A 23,542-nucleotide genomic window follows, 5' to 3' on the forward strand; every position below is an offset into this window, starting at 1 on the left:
CCTAGCATTTTTAATCCATTGTTTACATCTTTCCTTTTGTTGCTTGTTTATTGCATCTATTAGATTAGAATCATCATCCCATTATAATTGTGGCAACCCCAAGCACAACCATAATTAGATTGAATAATTTGAGTAACCACCGTCCCATGGATCGACCTCGACTTACCGCTAACTAGTTGTTTGTTGAGTATTATAAATGTGTTTGATTGGATGAGTGACGACATCACCCACATCAAAATGGCGCCGTTGCCGGGGACGGTGTTGTTTATTTGAATTGTTCTTTTGTCTCGTTTTAGTTGTGCTTCTTTTTCTTGAATTTTATTGTACTTGTTCTATTTCACATGCTCAACATGTCTACATTCACTTTTTGGCAACATGAAAATGAGTCTTTTGATAAGTACATTGCAAGATTTGAAGATTATATGACTCATGCTTGGCATCATGGTTTTACTATTTCAAATTATGAAGCATGTTGTGTTGTTTATAATGGCATGAACCTTGAAACCCGCAACTTGGCATTTCACTTGAGTGGTGGTAGGATATGTGAGATGAGTTGTGAGGAATTTTGGGAATTTGTTGAGTTCATGACCACCCATTGTCTTAAGCAAACTATACATGACATCTTTGAGAATGCCAAGGAAGGTATGGAAGTGATAAAAGCCACATTTCAAAAATTCATTGAGGAAAACTATGATGAAAATGAGATTTGTGAGGATGAGAAACCTTCCTATAACCTTGAGTCAACCCACTTTGTCCACAAAATTACCCCACCTTGGGAAGATGGAGTGCTAGATGAGGAGAGTGATGATGAGGAGGAGTACATTCTTGATTGTGAAACTAATGCTTGGATGCCATCATCCTACTCTTCTTGTGTATCAATGAAATCAACCTCCATGGAATTTGATGCTAATGGGCAAAGTGAGAATGATATGGATGAGAGCTTGAGAGAAAACTCACCCTTTGAGGATGACATATTTGAGGGAGACAATTGTGTTGAAATTGGTGAGCCTTGTTACGACAACCCCTTTGATAATGGACCTTGTTGGGATGAGGAGTATGATGAGGACATTTGGGAACCCCAAATAGACACCCTTGAAATCACCTTAAATGATAATGAGAGTATTTGCACTAAATGTGGTGATTTTAACTATTTGGAGGATGAGTTGAGTGAATTGCCAACCAACTACCCATTTCATGTTCCTTCCATCCATCATTTCTCTTATGACTTTTCTCATGATGCTCTTGATATGCTTGTTCGGTCTTTTACTTGGGAATTTTTCAATTACATAATCTTGTGTTTCTATGCATGCCTATTCATGTCCCACTCCCAAGAATTTGACCGACTTCTACGTGCTTTGAGTGCTAGTGATAATTTTCTATGAAATTGTTAATTGATAATCCTTGGTTTGATGGAGTTCCTCAATAACCATTAATTTGTATATATGCATTTAGTGTAGTTTTGCATTCATTTAATTGCATGAGAGATGAAAGGGAGGGATCTCATATTTTTAATTGAGTTTTGAAGGAAATTCATAAAAATGAGAAGATGAAAAATGTCAAGAAATGAAGAAAATGGAAAAATTGGGCTTATGAGTAAGTGTGTTATCAAGAGAAAGGTGTTGGGCCAAAATCTCAAAAAAGACGCCCATCCCGAGATAAATCCGGGCGGGTTGAAGGTAAAGAAAAGAAGAAAAGTTCCCTGCCCAAGAATCCGAGCGGATTTTAAGAAAAACGCCCGTCTTGCTGTCAACCCGAGCGGGTTCATTTCATCTTGGAGCGGGTTCACTTTCAACCCGAGCGGGTTGAGTTTATCTGGAGCGGGTTGACCCTGGAATTCCTCATTTTCTCTCATTTGGCTCGTGTCATGGCTATAAATGCTTCATATCTATCATCTTCATCCCCTACAATGATTGTAAGAACCCTTTTCTTTCCTTATCTCTCATGTATAGTTGTATTTATGTAGTTGCCTCATGATTAAACCCCTTTCTTCCTACATTAGCAATAGTGTTTAAAATCGGTTTGGGGAGGTTAAACCATGAAGCAACATACATATATCATATAGTTTAGGCTTGCACTTATATTATATTTCATATTGCATTTACATTAGTTAAGTTCATATAGTATAGTTGCATTGTAATATATCTCACATGATTCATGTAGTTATTTGCATATAGATTAGAATTCATGCATAATCACTAATGGCCAAACCTATTCATTTCTACACTAGAAATAGTGTTTAAATCGGTTTGGGGAGGTTTGATCATAGGTGACCATAGTTTACTAGAAATCATGCATCATATAGTATAGTTTAAATTGCATTCATTTGTTATATATGTCATATAGAATTGCATTTAGTTAGAGCATGCATTCATTCATATCATATCATTGCATTTGTACTTTATTTCAAAAAAAAAAAAAAAAAAATCAAAAATTCAAAAACATGTCTTTCTTTTTCATTCCTACTCCTACATGTACATTGAGGACAATGTCCAAAATAAAGTGGGGGATGGGAATTTATATTCAAAAATACATAAAAATTGAAAATTTTTGAAAAAATCACAAAAATATGTCTTTTAATTTCATAAAAACAAAAACCATAAAAATTTGAAAAATTGAAAAATCCAAAAACAAGTTCGTTTCCTTTGTAGTGTAGACTTGTATATATTGTTTTGTATATATTGTGTTTGTTCATCCTTTTTCACATTGATTGACTACGCCACATCCGAGACATGAGGATATTGAAGACCGCATGGTATGATCTTTCCAATCTCCTTTTTCCTCTTTATGTTAATGACTATGTGGCTTTATTTTGATTCATGCGGTAAAAACAATGTGAACTTAGGACTTGCATTTAGTTTATATGGCATATTAGTTGGTAGAATCATTTGCATTAGGATGTATATATGTTAGTTGCATCATGGCATGTAGGTTGCATGTTAGAAAAATTTTGCGAAACCGTCTACTTGGGAAGCTTGACTAGTGTATATAGGCCCTAGTAGATGTTTTTTTTTCTTAAGACTTTGCTTGTTAGAATACTTGTAAAACACCCTAGGATGTGTCATGCTAGTATCCTTTGACCCATGGTTTAAGGCCTAGTCAAGAGTACCTTGTGGTGTGATAACTCCTTGGCTACCGTTTATTCCAAGGTGACCCTTGAAACTATGCATCCATCCATCATTCATCCATGTTCTACCACACATTTTGTCATCAAAGGGAATGGGCACAAAAAGAAATCAATTTGAGTTCAATGAAATGAAAAGTGAAAGAAAGTTTGCAAAATGCATCAAAAGAAAAGAGGAGTAAAAATAGACTCCTAACAGCTTCAAAAATAAGGCACCCTCCCTACATATGGGGTGACTTTGAAAATGTTCAAAAAGAAATGCAAAGAAAAGTTGAAAGTTGTCAAGTGTTGAAATGCCAAAAATCAAAAAGAAATGGCAAAAAGAAAGTGTTCTCAAATGTTATATGCCACAAGAAATTTGGGGGAAAAAACAACAACAAAAGCAAACTCCCAAAATGAAACTCAAATTCTATCGATCCCTTTATCCATCGTATCCATTTTTGTGCATGGTAGAGAGGCGACGACCCTTCTTCTTGTCTAGGCAAGAGGGGAATTCCGCGATCCTCCAGTGTTTCTAACACCATAGGGAGTCTATTCTTGACAAAAGCATTTAACGATTGAGGACAAAGGTACCCTAGCTTGACACAACTTGGAGGTGATTTATTAATATCCTTCTAGGCTTAGTAGTTTGAAGAAATTGCATCTATGAAGGAGTGTGTACCCTTGAATTGCTTCCCTTGTAGATAATTTCCGCCACTTAGATGAGGAAAGTGGCTATTCTTTTGTAGATGCATCCATTATTTGATTTTGTGTGCCTAATGTTTGGATGTGTCGCCATTTTGGCAAGACCCACCTTGCCTTGCAAGAAGGCATCCTACCTCATGGTTGTCTTGTTGTGAGTTGAAGGGGCGGAGTGAGACCCGCTAATTGTCTCATATCGGTTATATTAGTAGATTAGTTTAAATAAAGGTCTAGTTTTTGTCACCTCTTTACTTGGGACGAGTAAAGGTTTGATTTTGGGGATATTTGATGTGAACATTATTTGCGCACATTTAGTCCCCTAATTTAGCCTATTTTGCATACTATTATAACATTCTATGGCCATTTTATCCGTCAAAACCTTCCTATTTGCTTTTCTATCGCATTTCATATGTTTTGTAGAAAAGGAGATAATAAGGCAGAAATTCCCGTCTTTCGTGCATATTTGGAAGCTTATTGATGATATTAAATGGACTAGTATGAAGAGGAGGCAAGAATGATGACCAAAGACGTAGGAATAAAGTGTATATAGAAGGATCAAAGGGTTAAAACTAAGAATGACGAGAGGGAAGGCATTACAAGAAGAAATCACTCGAAAACCGAACCAAGGGTTGCTCCTTTGGCTCTGAAAATATGCTAGATGGAACGGCGTCGAAAAAACAAGTGATCTAGGCTTTTGAATCACTCCAATAGGAGTCCGGATGAGGAAATGACACCCGTTTTACAATCCGAACTCAAGATACAGCTCAACCCGCTCGGGTCAAATTCAACCCGCTCGGGTTGAAGCCCAGGACGCCCATATTTCGCTCGGGACGGGCGTATTCCTGGACAGGAAACTTTCCCTTGCTACGTGAACCACAATCCGAGCGTCTTCTCCCAAATCCGCCCGGATTGCATCTCCCGAATCCGCCCGTCTTCTCCCAAATCCGCCCGGATTGCATTTTGTAATCCGCCCGGATTCAATCGAATCCGCCCGGATTCCCTCACAGCACAATTTCGTCTTCTTCAAGCTTCAAAGAAAGACGCCCTTCCTTCGAAAAATACCGGCTCCTCCCTTCTCAATTTAAAAAGTGTAATTACTAGTTTAGCCCTTAGTTAACCCTAATGCATCCACCTAATTTCCACTATAAATACCCCATTTGTAATAATCAAATCATCAAGTTTTCATTAGGTTAATTCAATCCTTCTTTAGATTAGATTAGGAGTAGATTAGAATAGATTATCATTTAATCTTTCCACAAATTACACATTAATCTTTCCTTTAATCATTGTTCAAGTTTACTATTGAGGAATTCAAGTTTATTATTGGGTAATTAGAAGATTATTGGGTTTATTGGGAGATTGACAACCTTCCATCAATCATCAAGTTCTTCTATTATTCTTTGCATTATTATTTTGGAATCTCCATAGGTATAATTCTCTTAATCCTTGTTTTAATTATTGTTAATCTTTCTTACTTGTTCATCATGTTTGGCTTTGTTAGTATGATTGACAATCTTATTAACATGTTAAACTTGACCATGAGTGAGTAGTTACTTAGCTAGGATTAGTGGGTAATTAGGGGAAACCAACATGGGGAATGATTCATGCTTAAATTAATATGCTTCCATGATTTATTTGCTTGCTTGTTTTGATCTCAACTCATGCACATGTTATGTTTGATGAAATGCTAAGCCTATGAATCCTTGCATTTACTACCATCTCTTATCTTTTCAATGAGACTTGTAAGACATAAACCAACTCGAGTCTCATTAGACCATGCATGTTGTTGAGTAGGGAAGATTAAGTCGACTTGTAGGTGTTGTACAATCTAATCGATTCGGCTCCAGGACCCAAACTTTCCTAGGATTGTAAGATATAACCCAACTCAATCCATCACAACAATAATTGCTTGCTTATAATTTGAGAACATGTTTGTATGATCAATTCCCATGAATCCCCTATGACCCCATGATATCCTAGCATTTTTAATCCATTGTTTACATCTTTCCTTTTGTTGCTTGTTTATTGCATCTATTAGATTAGAATCATCATCCCATTATAATTGTGGCAACCCCAAGCACAACCATAATTAGATTGAATAATTTGAGTAACCACCGTCCCATGGATCGACCTCGACTTACCGCTAACTAGTTGTTTGTTGAGTATTATAAATGTGTTTGATTGGATGAGTGACGACATCACCCACATCAAAAATGGCGCCGTTGCCGGGGACGGTGTTGTTTATTTGAATTGTTCTTTTGTCTAGTTTTAGTTGTGCTTCTTTTTCTTGAATTTTATTGTACTTGTTCTATTTCACATGCTCAACATGTCTACATTCACTTTTTGGCAACATGAAAATGAGTCTTTTGATAAGTACATTGCAAGATTTGAAGATTATATGACTCATGCTTGGCATCATGGTTTTACTATTTCAAATTATGAAGCATGTTGTGTTGTTTATAATGGCATGAACCTTGAAACCCGCAACTTGGCATTTCACTTGAGTGGTGGTAGGATATGTGAGATGAGTTGTGAGGAATTTTGGGAATTTGTTGAGTTCATGACCACCCATTGTCTTAAGCAAACTATACATGACATCTTTGAGAATGCCAAGGAAGGTATGGAAGTGATAAAAGCCACATTTCAAAAATTCATTGAGGAAAACTATGATGAAAATGAGATTTGTGAGGATGAGAAACCTTCCTATAACCTTGAGTCAACCCACTTTGTCCACAAAATTACCCCACCTTGGGAAGATGGAGTGCTAGATGAGGAGAGTGATGATGAGGAGGAGTACATTCTTGATTGTGAAACTAATGCTTGGATGCCATCATCCTACTCTTCTTGTGTATCAATGAAATCAACCTCCATGGAATTTGATGCTAATGGGCAAAGTGAGAATGATATGGATGAGAGCTTGAGAGAAAACTCACCCTTTGAGGATGACATATTTGAGGGAGACAATTGTGTTGAACTTGGTGAGCCTTGTTACGACAACCCCTTTGATAATGGACCTTGTTGGGATGAGGAGTATGATGAGGACATTTGGGAACCCCAAATAGACACCCTTGAAATCACCTTAAATGATAATGAGAGTATTTGCACTAAATGTGGTGATTTTGACTATTTGGAGGATGAGTTGAGTGAATTGCCAACCAACTACCCATTTCATGTTCCTTCCATCCATCATTTCTCTTATGACTTTTCTCATGATGCTCTTGATATGCTTGTTCGGTCTTTTACTTGGGAATTTTTCAATTACATAATCTTGTGTTTCTATGCATGCCTATTCATGTCCCACTCCCAAGAATTTGACCGACTTCTACGTGCTTTGAGTGCTAGTGATAATTTTCTATGAAATTGTTAATTGATAATCCTTGGTTTGATGGAGTTCCTCAATAACCATTAATTTGTATATATGCATTTAGTGTAGTTTTGCATTCATTTAATTGCATGAGAGATGAAAGGGAGGGATCTCATATTTTTAATTGAGTTTTGAAGGAAATTCATAAAAATGAGAAGATGAAAAATGTCAAGAAATGAAGAAAATGGAAAAATTGGGCTTATGAGTAAGTGTGTTATCAAGAGAAAGGTGTTGGGCCAAAATCTCAAAAAAGACGCCCATCCCGAGATAAATCCGGGCGGGTTGAAGGTCAAGAAAAGAAGAAAAGTTCCCTGCCCAAGAATCCGAGCGGATTTTAAGAAAAACGTCCGTCTTTGCTGTCAACCCGAGCGGGTTCATTTCATCTGGAGCGGGTTCACTTTTAACCCGAGCGGGTTGAGTTTATCTGGAGCGGGTTGACCCTGGAATTCCTCATTTTCTCTCATTTGGCTCGTGTCATGGCTATAAATGCTTCATATCTATCATCTTCATCCCCTACAATGATTGTAAGAACCCTTTTCTTTCCTTATCTCTCATGTATAGTTGTATTTATGTAGTTGCCTCATGATTAAACCCCTTTCTTCCTACATTAGCAATAGTGTTTAAAATCGGTTTGGGGAGGTTAAACCATGAAGCAACATACATATATCATATAGTTTAGGCTTGCACTTATATTATATTTCATATTGCATTTACATTAGTTAAGTTCATATAGTATAGTTGCATTGTAATATATCTCACATGATTCATGTAGTTATTTGCATATAGATTAGAATTCATGCATAATCACTAATGGCCAAACCTATTCATTTCTACACTAGAAATAGTGTTTAAATCGGTTTGGGGAGGTTTGATCATAGGTGACCATAGTTTACTAGAAATCATGCATCATATAGTATAGTTTAAATTGCATTCATTTGTTATATATGTCATATAGAATTGCATTTAGTTAGAGCATGCATTCATTCATATCATATCATTGCATTTGTACTTTATTTCAAAAAAAAAAAAAAAAAAAAAATTCAAAAATTCAAAAACATGTCTTTCTTTTTCATTCCTACTCCTACATGTACATTGAGGACAATGTCCAAAATAAAGTGGGGGATGGAAATTTATATTCAAAAATACATAAAAATTGAAAATTTTTGAAAAAATCACAAAAATATGTCTTTTAATTTCTTAAAAACAAAAACCATAAAAATTTGAAAAATTGAAAAATCCAAAAACAAGTTCGTTTCCTTTGTAGTGTAGACTTGTATATATTGTTTTGTATATATTGTGTTTGTTCATCCTTTTTCACATTGATTGACTACGCCACATCCGAGACATGAGGATATTGAAGACCGCATGGTATGATCTTTCCAATCTCCTTTTTCCTCTTTATGTTAATGACTATGTGGCTTTATTTTGATTCATGCGGTAAAAACAATGTGAACTTAGGACTTGCATTTAGTTTATATGGCATATTAGTTGGTAGAATCATTTGCATTAGGATGTATATATGTTAGTTGCATCATGGCATGTAGGTTGCATGTTAGAAAAATTTTGCGAAACCGTCTACTTGGGAAGCTTGACTAGTGTATATAGGCCCTAGTAGATGTTTTTTCTTCTTAAGACTTTGCTTGTTAGAATACTTGTAAAACACCCTAGGATGTGTCATGCTAGTATCCTTTGACCTATTGTTTAAGGCCTAGTCAAGAGTACCTTGTGGTGTGATAACTCCTTGGCTGCCGTTTATTACAAGGTGACCCTTGAAACTATGCATCCATCCATCATTCATCCATGTTCTACCACACATTTTGTCATCAAAGGGAATGGGCACAAAAAGAAATCAATTTGAGTTCAATGAAATGAAAAGTGAAAGAAAGTTTGCAAAATGCATCAAAAGAAAAGAGGAGTAAAAATAGACTTCTAACAGCTTCAGAAATAAGGCACCCTCCCTACATATGGGGTGACTTTGAAAATGTTCAAAAAGAAATGCAAAGAAAAGTTGAAAGTTGTCAAGTGTTGAAATGCCAAAAATCAAAAAGAAATGGCAAAAAGAAAGTGTTCTCAAATGTTATATGCCACAAGAAATTTGGGGGAAAAAACAACAACAAAAGCAAACTCCCAAAATGAAACTCAAATTCTATCGATCCCTTTATCCATCGTATCCATTTTTGTGCATGGTAGAGAGGCGACGACCCTTCTTCTTGTCTAGGAAAGAGGGGGAATTCCGCGATCCTCCAGTGTTTCTAACACCATAGGGAGTCTATTCTTGACAAAAGCATTTAACGATTGAGGACAAAGGTACCCTAGCTTGACACAACTTAGAGGTGATTTATTAATATCCTTCTAGGCTTAGTAGTTTGAAGAAATTGCATCTATGAAGGAGTGTGTACCCTTGAATTGCTTCCCTTGTAGATAATTTCCGCCACTTAGATGAGGAAAGTGGCTATTCTTTTGTAGATGCATCCATTATTTGATTTTGTGTGCCTAATGTTTGGATGTGTCGCCATTTTGGCAAGACCCACCTTGCCTTGCAAGAAGGCATCATACCTCATGGTTGTCTTGTTGTGAGTTGAAGGGGCGGAGTGAGACCCGCTAATTGTCTCATATCGGTTATATTAGTAGATTAGTTTAAATAAAGGTCTAGTTTTTGTCACCTCTTTACTCGGGACGAGTAAAGGTTCGGTTTGGGGATATTTGATGTGAACATTATTTGCGCACATTTAGTCCCCTAATTTAGCCTATTTTGCATACTATTATAACATTCTATGGCCATTTTATCCGTCAAAACCTTCCTATTTGCTTTTCTATCGCATTTCATATGTTTTGTAGAAAAGGAGATAATAAGGCAGAAATTCCCGTCTTTCGTGCATATTTGGAAGCTTATTGATGATATTAAATGGACTAGTATGAAGAGGAGGCAAGAATGATGACCAAAGACGTAGGAATAAAGTGTATATAGAAGGATCAAAGGGTTAAAACTAAGAATGACGAGAGGGAAGGCATTACAAGAAGAAATCACTCGAAAACCGAACCAAGGGTTGCTCCTTTGGCTCTGAAAATATGCTAGATGGAACGGCGTCGAAAAAACAAGTGATCTAGGCTTTTGAATCACTCCAATAGGAGTCCGGATGAGGAAATGACACCCGTTTTACAATCCGAACTCAAGATACAGCTCAACCCGCTCGGGTCAAATTCAACCCGCTCGGGTTGAAGCCCAGGACGCCCATATTTCGCTCGGGACGGGCGTATTCTGGACAGAAACTTTCCCTTGCTACGTGAACCACAATCCGAGCGTCTTCTCCCAAATCCGCCCGGATTGCATCTCCCGAATCCGCCCGTCTTCTCCCAAATCCGCCCGGATTGCATTTTCAGAATCCGCCCGGATTCAACTGAATCCGCCCGGATTCCCTCACAGCACAATTTCGTCTTCTTCAAGCTTCAAAGAAAGACGCCCTTCCTTCGAAAAATACCGGCTCCTCCTTGCTCAATCTAAAAAGTGTAATTACTAGTTTAGCCCTTAGTTAACCCTAATGCATCCACCTAATTTCCACTATAAATACCCCATTTGTAATAATCAAATCATCAAGTTTTCATTAGGTTAATTCAATCCTTCTTTAGATTAGATTAGGAGTAGATTAGAATAGATTATCATTTAATCTTTCCACAAATTACACATTAATCTTTCCTTTAATCATTGTTCAAGTTTACTATTGAGGAATTCAAGTTTATTATTGGGTAATTAGAAGATTATTGGGTTTATTGGGAGATTGACAACCTTCCATCAATCATCAAGTTCTTCTATTATTCTTTGCATTATTATTTTGGAATCTCCATAGGTATAATTCTCTTAATCCTTGTTTTAATTATTGTTAATCTTTCTTACTTGTTCATCATGTTTGGCTTTGTTAGTATGATTGACAATCTTATTAACATGTTAAACTTGACCATGAGTGAGTAGTTACTTAGCTAGGATTAGTGGGTAATTAGGGGAAACCAACATGGGGAATGATTCATGCTTAAATTAATATGCTTCCATGATTTATTTGCTTGCTTGTTTTGATCTCAACTCATGCACATGTTATGTTTGATGAAATGCTAAGCCTATGAATCCTTGCATTTACTACCATCTCTTATCTTTTCAATGATACTTGTAAGACATAAACCAACTCGAGTCTCATTAGACCATGCATGTTGTTGAGTAGGGAAGATTAAGTCGACTTGTAGGTGTTGTACAATCTAATCGATTCGGCTCCGGGACCCAAACTTTCCTAGGATTGTAAGATATAACCCAACTCAATCCATCACAACAATAATTGCTTGCTTATAATTTGAGAACATGTTTGTATGATCAATTCACATGAATCTCCTATGACCCCATGATATCCTAGCATTTTTAATCCATTGTTTACATCTTTCCTTTTGTTGCTTGTTTATTGCATCTATTAGATTAGAATCATCATCCCATTATAATTGTGACAACCCCAAGCACAACCATAATTAGATTGAATAATTTGAGTAACCACCGTCCCATGGATCGACCTCGACTTACCGCTAACTAGTTGTTTGTTGAGTATTATAAATGTGTTTGATTGGATGAGTGACGACATCACCCACATCAATGTGTCATAGTGGTAATAGTGAGGGTACACATACCAAGAGGTCATGGGTTCGATCCTCACTAGATGACAATTCAACACATATTATATATTTTTGGAAAGACCAAAAATAAGGAAATTTTATTCCTTATTTCGGTCAACATTGGCCGAAAATTAGGAGAGTCATATCTTTCCTAATTAACTTGGTAATTCGGTCTGTATAAAAAGAAAGGGAGAGAATTATTTCTACCCTAATGCTTTTTCTGGACCTTGCCTCTTTTCTCTCATCACAAGAACACAAAACAACTAAATTTTACAGAAAATTTTAGATTGATTTCTAGCATAATCAAAGGGCATATCTCAGATCGTCTTGGGTGCAACTAATAGGCGAATATCAATTTTGATATTGTTCTTAGGCCATATTTGCTAGGACCAAAGGTTATTTCTGAATCCTTTTACTTTTGTTTATGTATTTTATTTTATGACCATTGATCATCATTGTTAAATCGTTATAATCCTTCTAAATTAAGGGAAGTATACAGATTATTTCCCACAAGTGGTATCAGAGCACTAGGCTACGATTTTAATCTTGATGATTCTCATAAAAAAAAAATTGTATGTAAACAATAACCTGATTTTCGAAAAAATTAGGGTTTCGTTTTTTGTGATTCGGAATTTTTTTTTTTTGTGTCGTTTTTTTGTGCCGTTTTTTTTCTTTCTGTTTGATGATATTTTTCCATTGTATTTTTCATATTATAGTTTATAATCAGTTAAAATTATCATATGAAGAATTGGTAGTTTTTTGATTTAATGCAGATTAAGTTAAAATTAAATGTAATCATCATGTTTATGATAAAAAGATTATTTTTGCTATATAGTTTTTGGCATATAAATTGATCATGTTCATTATTTCATATGTTAATCATGTTCTAATAGCAAAGGTAAACAATTTAGTCATCAAATCTTGTTTTAGGGCATATTGCCGCAAAAAGAAAGAAAAAAATAGTGAGGCCGTTTTTTTTAGGGTTTACAGAGAAAAAAAAAAAAAAAAAACTTATGTTAATTTTGTTTTTGGTAAACCGAGAAAAAAAAATAGGAAAGTTTTTTTTTTTTTTTTTTTGCTTTTTTTTGCCGAAAAAGAAAGAGAGAAATTTTTTTATGGAAAGTTTTTTCTTGTTTTTCCTATTCACCGAATTAAAATAGGAAAGGGGCTGTTTTTTTTAATTTCAGCCGTGACAAGAAAAAAAAAATTTTGTTTTTTTTGGCCGAGACAAATTTAAAGAATTGGTTTTTATTTTTTTTTATTTTGGCCAATTAGTTATTGTGAATCGGTTCACAATTTAATGATACCGAGTTATTTTAAAGCAGTTTAAAATTTTGACGGATAGAATTCATATTACAAGTTTAATATGGATTGAAATGAAATTAATGTGATTAAATTGCGGAATTGTCACTTAATTTAATTTAAATAGGTGGTTTGGATAAATTAATCAACATAATTAATGTATTGTATTATGTATGTTTAATTTATTTTAGTTGATGCTTTTAATTATGTTGAATGAATCGAATGAATGAATTTTATTTACGTATTTAATTTTTGCAATCGGTTGTATTATGTAATACTTAGTGTGGCCTTAGTCAAATTATATTTTCGTAATGAAGGAAACATGATTTTTATGTAATTATGAGATCTCGAATCTCCTTTATTTTAGTTTTGGGTTTTTGAAATTAGAATGTAATTAATAGGTCAATTATGTAATTTTATTTATTGTAATTTCAAAGAAGACTAAAAGATGAAGATTCAAGCTCACTCCCGCTACATGGATCAAGATGGAACATCAAGACAAGCTTCTCGGGTCCAAGGATGGATTCCAAACTTGTATTTATTGTTCATTTTGATAGGATAGGCCACAATAGGACTTTTACTGTATTTTTTTACGTTTTTCATTTTATTGCTTTTCATTCACATGTTAGTAATTGCATCATATTCCGCCTAAAACCAAACCACCTACTACTAAAATGCATGAAAATTGACTCATATAGTTGTATGTTAGTTTTCATGGACATGCAGATGTCACAGTCTATAAGCCATCACTTTAGTTTAAATCATTCTCGCATGCTAGATTATAGTTCACTTAAAATGAATTAAAAAGTTGATGGGATCTTCCTCTAAAACGGAAATTGAGATTAGTCTTTATAAGGGCAAACATCTATGAGTCCCTTCTTCGTCGGTAGGCCTAATATGACCCCTTCTACGTTGGGTAAGTAGTTGTGTTGACTTAGTTTACCTCAACATCATAGTCCGAAGAGTTTCTCGTGATTATGATGGACTATAGATAGAATATACAGAAATTTATCGACCAAGAATTCTAACGATAGAATTAACTAAAAGGTTAGCTTATCAATTTACAGAGAATTGAGTCTTGGGGTCATTTATATAATTCTTGAGGGAGATCAATTGTATAAATGTTTTTGAGTCTTCGCATTATGACATTAGTTCATTAGACTTAAAATAAAAACGATGCACATGCTTATTATTTTATTCTTCTTTCGCAGTGTAGAACACGTTTATTATCGATAATACTATTACAACAAATGGCTGGAAATAACGCAATCCCAATGCCTAGTGCCACACTAGATCGTTCGTCCTGGCTAAAAATGTTCATGGACCAAATGAATCAGTCCACTCGACTGAAGAATGATGGGTCCAATTTTGCGGACTGGGAGGCGGCACTACGGAATGTCGCCCATTGACGGTAGTAAGCTCGGTATTTAATCGAGCCAATACCGGTCAACCAGGCCCAAATGCAGGAGCCGACGAGTCATTCTCTTATAGTGACTTCGTTATGGAAGCGGGTGCGATAAAGAACGTACTCATCTTTGCAATGGAAACCAATTTGCAGAGACGCTTCATTGACCAAGGTGCAAACAAGATTTTCACCACGCTCACTAACGAGTTCTCAAAGGCACCGAGAATCGTTACATATGAGCATACCTGTCGCTTCTTTGATGCGAAACTCCAGAAGGGCCAACCGGTTAGCCCACACATTCTTCACATGATTGAGAATGTCGAGAAGCTGGAGTCACTGAATTGTAAAATCAGTGAGAGCATTGTCATTGACCGAATGCTTCATTCTCTTCATGATGGTTTTGCCCTTTTCAGGGCGAACTACTATATGAATGACTTGAAAGAGAGTCCTCATGAGCTACACTCCCTTCTCGTACAGACCGAGAAGGATATGAAATTGAGTGGGAGCATGAAGCAGGATGTTCTCACGATTTACAATAAAGGTAAGGGTAAGGGCAAGGCTCATGGCGACCTAGCTGTAGGTAAGCCAAAGTTTAAGAAGCCAGGAAACGGTAAGAGTGCGCCTGGTGAGACTAGTGGCTCACAGGGCAAGACAAAGAGCAAGGGCGGTGACATAGAGTGCCACCTTTGTCACAAGATCGGACATTGGAGGAGGAACGTCCCGTCTACCGTGAGGACATCAAGGCAGGCGCGTCGTTCTGTTGGTATGTGATCTTATATTCATATGATTGAGATTAACCATGCAAGTTTCGGAACTTGGGTACTAGATACTGGTTGTGGTTCTCATCTGTGTAATCATTTGCAGGGCCTAAAGAACATCATACCTCTCGAAAAAGGTGATGTGGACCTGCGAGTCGGGAATGGAGCACGAGTTCTTTCTTTGCCTCGAAGGGAACATATGTAATCCAACTCCCTAGTGGTTTTGAGTTATCTTTAAATAACTGTTACTATGTACCCAGTTTATCTAAGAATATTATTTCTGTTTTCGTACTTGCTAAAGACGGTTTTACATTTTCAATAAAGGATAATAGTTGTATTTTCTCTTTTAATGAAATGATTTATGGCAGAGCAGTTTCCATGAATGGAATTTATATCTTAGATCAAACCACAGAAGTATTACACATGAATAATAAGAAATTAAAGGTTGGTGACAAAGATCAAACCTATCTATGGCATTGTCGAATGGGACACATAAATGAGAAACGCGTAAAGAAACTCGTCGATAATGGGACTATTCCCTCATTCGGATTTTCTGCATATGGCACGTGTGAATCATGTCTCATTGGCAAGATGACTCGAATTTCCTTCAAAGGTGTTGGAATGCGCGCTAGTGACCTATTAGGACTCATACATACGGACGTATGTGGACCTATGTCAATTACCGCTAGAGATGGCTATAGATATTTTATCACTTTCACGGACGATTTGAGTAGATACGGATATGTCTACTTAATGAAGCATAAAAGTGAGTCCTTTGAGAAATTCAAGGAATACCAGAATAGGGTACAGAACCAACTGGGTAGAAATATTAAAGCACTCCGTTCAGATCGTGGTGGCGAATATCTTTCAAACGAGTTTGATCAACACCTGAAAGACTATGGAATCGTTTTGCAGTTAACTCCACCTGGAACACCTCAATTGAACGGTGTGTCCGAACGGAGAAATCGAACCTTACTTGATATGGTTCGATCCATGATGAGTCACACCGTAGTGCCTGATTCATTGTGGGGTTATGCTCTTTTGTCAGCTGCTCTTATACTTAACCGAAGTCCGTCTAAAGTCAAGCCGACAAGACTCCATATGAAATATGGAAGGGAACAGTACCTAACTTGTCCTTTATTCGGGTTTGGGGCTGCGAGGCTTATGTCAAGTGGAGACACGAGGATAAGCTCGGCCCGCGATCGGTCAAGACATACTTTATAGGTTATCCAAAAGGAACATTTGGTCATTACTTCTATTCGCCTACCGAACATCGAGTTTTTGTTGCGGCTAGTGCGACGTTCTTAGAGAAAGAATTTCTCGAGAACAAGATGAGTAATAGAACCTTCGAGCTGTCGGAGATTCCAGAACCAATAACCGAGGAACAGATGGAGGAAGCTGTACCTCCAACTGATGATACGGTTAATATTCCTGAGGAACCTAGGAGGTCGGGTAGAGACTCTCATCCTCCGGACAGATACATTGGTATGGTCGAGGAGAATGACGTTTTACTTCTAGAAAGTAATGAACCCGCAACCTATAAAGGTGCTATGGCCTGTTCCGACTCAAAGCTATGGCTCGAAGCCATGCAATCCGAGATGGACTCCATGTATGAGAATAACGTATGGGATCTAGTTGATTTACCTAATAAGGTAAAACCTCTACAGTGCAAATGGTTTTACAAAATAAAGTGTTCTGTAGACGCGCAACCAGATATCTATAAGGCACGACTTGTGGCAAAAGGTTTCACTCAAGTGCACGGATTGCATTATGATGAGATTTTTGCACTTGTAGTCATGCTACGTTACATTCGGATAATCTTAGCGATTGCCGCATTTCATGATTATGGGATTTGGCAAATGGATGTGAAAACCGCCTTCTTAAACGGTTATTTGGAGGAAGAGTTGTACATGGTGCAACCCGAAGGTTTCATAGATCCTAAACATCCTAAGAAAGTATGCAAGCTTAAGCGTTCCATTTATGGACTTAAGCAAGCTTCTCGGAGTTGGAATCATCGTTTCGACCAAGTGATAAAAGAGTATGGTTTCACTCGATCGGTCGAGGAACCATGCTTGTATATCAAGTCGAGTGGGAGCAAGATTGTATTCTTGATATTGTATGTTGATGACATACTCTTGATTGGGAATGACATTCCTCTCCTATCTTCGGTTAAAGGATGGTTGAAGAACCATTTCCAGATGAAAGATCTGGGTGAGGCACAACGTATTTTGGGAATCCGTATCTACCGAGATAGATCACGACGGACGTTATCACTTAGTCAGGAGTCTTATTTGGAGAAGATTCTTGATAGGTTAAGCATGACCAACTCCAAGAAGGGGAACCTTCCTATGACGACTGGGATGCAGTTGAGCAAGTCTCAGTCACCCACGACGCCTGAAGGGATAGAGCGCATGAGTCGTGTTCCTTATGCATCTGCAATAGGATCGATCATGTATGCCATGATGTGCACACATCCAGACGTGGCACATGCATTGAGTATGACGAGTCGGTACCAAAAGAATCTAGGTACCTACGGAGGACTAAGGATTGGGTATTGACTTATGGAGGAGATACTAAGCTATGCGCAACCGGTTACGCAGATGGTAGCTTCCAAACGGATCTCAGTCCGGTTCGTCTTCACTCTTAGTGTGTTGTAGCAGATTCTACTAGTGAACCGTTAAATTATGATAAGCATGTAGGGCACGTTATTTCCATGGGAATTAAACGTGTTCCTGAGTTACTTGATTATGAATTTGATACATTATCGTTTTCATATACTATTTATAACTTCATCGTTTTATATATAATATTTTGTTTTTCATGTGGATTGTACTGACAACATTGAACACCACAAAGTGAACTGAATTACATTATATTTGTTTTTGGTCCGTAATCGCCAATGTGAGCTGATAACTCCAGCTATTATATTGTGCAGTCGATTGATGGTGGGTTCAACGAGCCATAAGTTAAACGGTTGACTAATCGATCACAGATACGAAATTATGACGATACCTCGTAGGACAACTTTTTGTGACAACGTAATGGAGTCCTAAATGTTTCATAACATTCGGTGCCAGGTCGTGGATAGGATATCCATTGTGTTCCTAAAGTCGATTCTTTTGACTATCGACTGTCTCTTGAGATTAAGGCAGTTTTTGGGTGACTTTGGTTTCTTTCTCACGGTCTACCGTAACTGGGGCTAAGTAGATTTTTTCTGGGTCATTTCATACTGTGCTTACGTCTGCGCAGGATTCGAGTTGAGGAAAATATCCAACCCTTATCGGTATAGTTATTTCTCGGGGCCACTCGAGGAGTTGAATCGAAATGCATGGCCATGCTCGAATGTTGATTCGTTTATCAGTTAAGTTACTCTCTAGTCGGGAAAACCACTCTTGATATCGATCACTTGTAAAATACGACCTTTGTGAATTCGGATTTGCAAATTGTTTTACATTGAGTGGGAGAAATTTTATAGGATATGAGAATCGGTTATCGCACATACACTTGTGAGGACAAGTGGGAGTTTGTTTGAGTGGTGTCCTCCACAAATTAGTATGATAACATTTGTAAATCTCTTTAGGAGTTCACAAGGGTATACTTCGTATATTTAATCGTTGATTAACGTTTACCTAATAACGGTTGGCTTGCTAGAAAGTTTGACGTTATTATCATACAGATGGCGGTGATCAACTGGTCCCTAAAGGTCACACCTATAGGATGTGTTTGAGAAATGTGGTTATAGAAATATAATTACATTGATGCCCAAAATGACTAAAAAGTTAGTCAATGTGTTGATGAGATAATTATTTAATGAAAATTAAATAATATTAAGTTGAGACGAATTAACTGTCAATTCGTAAATTAAATATAATAAGTTATATTTGATTAAATATATATAATGTTAGCTTGGACGAATTAATCTGTTAATTCGTAGTTAAATATAATCAGTTGTATTTAATATCAACAATTTGAATGTGTCATAGTGGTAATAGTGAGGGTACACATACCAAGAGGTCATGGGTTCGATCCTCACTAGATGACAATTCAACACATATTATATATTTTTGGAAAGACCAAAAATAAGGAAAATTTATTCCTTATTTCGGTCAACATTGGCCGAAAAATAGGAGAGTCATATCTTTCCTAATTAACTTGGTAATTCGGTCTGTATAAAAAGAAAGGGAGAGAATTATTTCTACCCTAATGCTTTTTCTGGACCTTGCCTCTTTTCTCTCATCACAAGAACACAAAACAACTAAATTTTACAGAAAATTTTAGATTGATTTCTAGCATAATCAAAGGGCATATCTCAGATCGTCTTGGGTGCAACTAATAGGCGAATATCAATTTTGATATTGTTCTTAGGCCATATTTGCTAGGACCAAAGGTTATTTCTGAATCCTTTTACTTTTGTTTATGTATTTTATTTTATGACCATTGATCATCATTGTTAAATCGTTATAATCCTTCTAAATTAAGGGAAGTATACAGATTATTTCCCACATTAGGATGGGAACATAATAGACCAATGATATTGTCACCAATTTAGTGAACACTCGATTTGTTAACATGGTGACTTAGTTGCATTTGTGATGGTAACATAATAGACTTGGTTGCATTTGTGATGATATGTGACCAATTTAGTGTACATTTAGTTTCTTAAAATGGTCACTTAGTTCCTTTGTTATGGTAACATGTAGACTTAGTTGCATTTGAGATGATATGTGAACACTTTAATGTAAACTCAATATCTTAAGATGGCCACATAATAGAGTGAAGATCCTGTTAATGGATATGTGAAATTTTTATGAGCAAAATGTGACCAATTTAACTAAGATATGTGACCCTGTTAATGGATAGGTTGTTCTGTTTGGGTGATTTGACCTAACATTTACAGGGTAACAGCTATGTTTTAACTATGGTCACATATTTGTTATATGTAAAATGTGACTACTTTGAGTAGTAGATGGACCATATATCATGTGATGAATAAAGCTTAAGAGTCTAACATATCCTTGTGGTATGTATTTACTCTAAAATGTGACCACTTTAGTGTAGAATAAATATCTTAGGATGGGAACATAATAGACTCGGTCTGATTATAAGTTATTATGAAATCCTTGTAAGTTGGACAATGTTTGACAAACTATAGATTTTCATGTGCAAACAGAGGCTCAGAAAATGGCAGCTGTTGCTGAAAAGTCGAAGGACATAGAGGTTGGACAAAGCTCAAAGAGAAAGTTATCGGAAGGGGCAGTGGCTGTAAAAAGAAAAAGATAGAGAAAGGAAGGAACGTATGTTAACCATCCTTTTAAACTATGTGACCATTTTATTAAGACTGATGAACTCTTCCTCTTCATGTAACGATGTTTAAACTGTTTTCTTTAACGATTAATTAATTGTGTCCGGATATAGGAAATTGAAGGGGGTCGAGGGACATGGATCACCAGCTGCCCTACACTATGTCATCGAGCATTTATCGACAGAACAAAAGAAGGCCGTTGAAGATATAGGGTTCGGGGGGTTCTGGAACTGAAGGCCTCTAGGTTTATTCATACGATGGTTGACTGTTGTTGGTGCATTATGATACGCATACCAGGCTGATGTTATTTAATAGGTTGGTCCATTTCTCAATTAGTAAACATGATGTTTATGATGTCTTTATGTTACCATGTGGGGGGGAGGATGTGCCGCTAGTTAAAGATGATAAAGAGTTAGTGCACTCTTGGAGAGAGATATTCGGTGCTTTGCCGAAGAAAGATATCCAATTGGACAAGGTTAGAGGTGAGATGCTGCAAATGGTAGATAGTGGATCAGATTTCAAGAAAATGTTTGTGTTGTTTTCACTGGGCTCGTTCTTGGCCCCAACTGTTCACAATCGTGTTGACACGAGGTTGTTGGGGGCTATGGAGGATGTTGAGTCCATTCCAAAAATGGACTGGTGCTCTTACGTCCTGGATCGTTTCGACCATTCTGTGGAATAATGGAAGGAGAATGACTCAAAAAGCATTGGGGGCTGCCTAATGTTCTTCCAATTAGTCTACTTTCATCGACTGATTTGGAGGGGTGAGCCTGCAAAGTGTACACTACCATTGATAAGACATTGGACATATGAGGAACTGAAGCAGCGAGTGAAAGAGGAATGCATAGCTTACACTGTCCATAGGGGCTTTGGTATAGGGGTGTGGGATCTGAGGACGTATCCGGTGTTCCTTAATCTGGAGAAGTCATTCTACAAAGTTACGGTTGAAAGGGATGATCCTGAAGTGGGAGCAACAGTGGAGGAAGGAGGTCGTCCGGCCGAGGACAGTGCCATTGAAGATGATAAGAGATGTAGGACTGTGTCTTTGCCATTACCAGATGACTTGCATACAGATGAGGATCTCAGGCGCTTATATAACGACGTAAGTACCAGCACTTGTCTATCCTTCAAAATTATAGTCATATTTAGACTAAAGTTAGTTACATTCTTATTGTCTGTTCACATGTGACCATGTAAGCTGTGAAATGTAGGTGTTTGTTGACAACTTAAACTGGTGACATTCTGGCTTAACGTAGTAACATTTGTAGATGTAAGCATCCTATGTGTGATATGTAGGTCTGTTAAAATGTGAAATAATATGTATGTAGGTGTTGTAGTATGAAATATGACTTAACTATTTTGTCTGTATGACATTTAAAATGGTAACAATCTTATGGACTGTTAAAATGCGACCATCTTTAGTGTGATATGTAGGTGTTGTAGAATGAAATATGACTTAACTGTTGTCTATGTATGACACTTAAAAAGGTGACAAACTGCCTTAAGATGGTTACATTGTCATTGAATGTTATAATGTGACCATGGCTTTTGTGATATGTCAACTAGTTAGTCCGAAATGTGAGAGCATGTTTTGTGATGTGTATTTAAAACTAAAACAAGGGTCACAATTTGACTAACGATGATTACATTCTTATGGTCTGTTCACATGTAACCATGTAAGCTGCGATATGTAGGTGTATGTTGACAACTAAAAATGGCGACATTCTGACTTAAGGTAGTAACATTTTTGAAAGTGAGCATCATAGCAGTGATATGTAGGTCTGTTAAAATGTGAAATTATATGTATGTGTAATGGGCATTAAATTAGTGTTTTCAGGTTAGTGAAATATCTTCTAATCTAAAGTTGTCCATGTGTAGGCGCGTGTACTGAAATAGTACCAGTCAAAGAGGAACCAGTAGTTGGTGTCACACTTACATCGTCAAATGGCAGAAGAAATGAGGGCGGATCTTCCCCTGTCTCAGCAGGTGCGGCAACAGCAGGACGCAGTGGTTGGAGAAGCGGGTGAAGCAGAAGAAGAGACCTTGACGCAGAAATTGGATAGCGACCCCGTCTTCTATGCCGACTTCATTGCCATGCTTGACCAGGTGGACGCGGCTTTGGAGAACGTGGTTCTCCCACCCTCATTTGACTTGGGTATAGATGACATTGGACGAACACCAGCCCACTCATACGAGCTCAGATACACTCAGCTAGAGACCGACAACCAGGAGGCCCCGTTTCAAATTGCTTTAAGGATGTCATCCGTGCCCCGAACCGTCCTAATCAAAAACCTGGCGGTAAGAAGAAGTGAAGTAGTTGCAGCGGTCATTAAAAGAACTGACATTAACTGATAATGTTGTAGTATTTTGGGACACCACTTTTGGTCCTTCCCTGCAGTGAAGGGAATGTTAAATAGTCCTTTTGTTAAACACTTATGATCTACCAATGTGTAGACTATTGGGGTATGTATTACCAGTACTGTAGTTACCCTTCGCATTGTGACATATGTGAACAAACATGGTCACAATGTTGTAGTAAGTAGTAACATTTTGATGCTGACCATAAAAGTCAGCAAGTTATAAACAACGGTTGTTATCATGTTAAGTTCAACTCTCAACGGTTAAACATAGGTACATGTCTCGATAGGATGGTCACATTTCCAACAATGACATATCTCACCATTTATAGTCATTGATGTTCTCATGTTAACAGTTCAGTCACCATGTTAAAAAATGGTAACATCCAACGCTAAATAGCCATAATATAGATCAACAAAAAGCCACTTTTGAAAGGTGGGAAAGGAAACAAAAAAAATGACTATAAATATTTGAGTGTGAAAAATATATAGTGAAAATGTGATATGTCAAATATTTAGTCTGAAATGTGAGAGCATGTTGTGTGATGTGTATTTAAAACTAAAAGAAGGGTCACAATTTGCCTAAAGATGGTTACATTCTTATG

General features: G+C 36.9%; 1 protein-coding gene across 1 annotated transcript in view; it reads right to left on the reverse strand.

Moving 5' to 3' along the window:
• Positions 1 to 23,542, reverse strand: part of LOC141631071 (uncharacterized) — a 204,823-nt gene that overhangs the window by 79,306 nt on the left and 101,975 nt on the right. The gene's annotated exons all lie outside the window — the stretch shown is intronic.

The sequence above is a fragment of the Silene latifolia genome, chromosome 2 (genome assembly GCF_048544455.1).
Source record: "Silene latifolia isolate original U9 population chromosome 2, ASM4854445v1, whole genome shotgun sequence".
Classification (NCBI taxonomy): Eukaryota; Viridiplantae; Streptophyta; class Magnoliopsida; order Caryophyllales; family Caryophyllaceae; genus Silene; species Silene latifolia.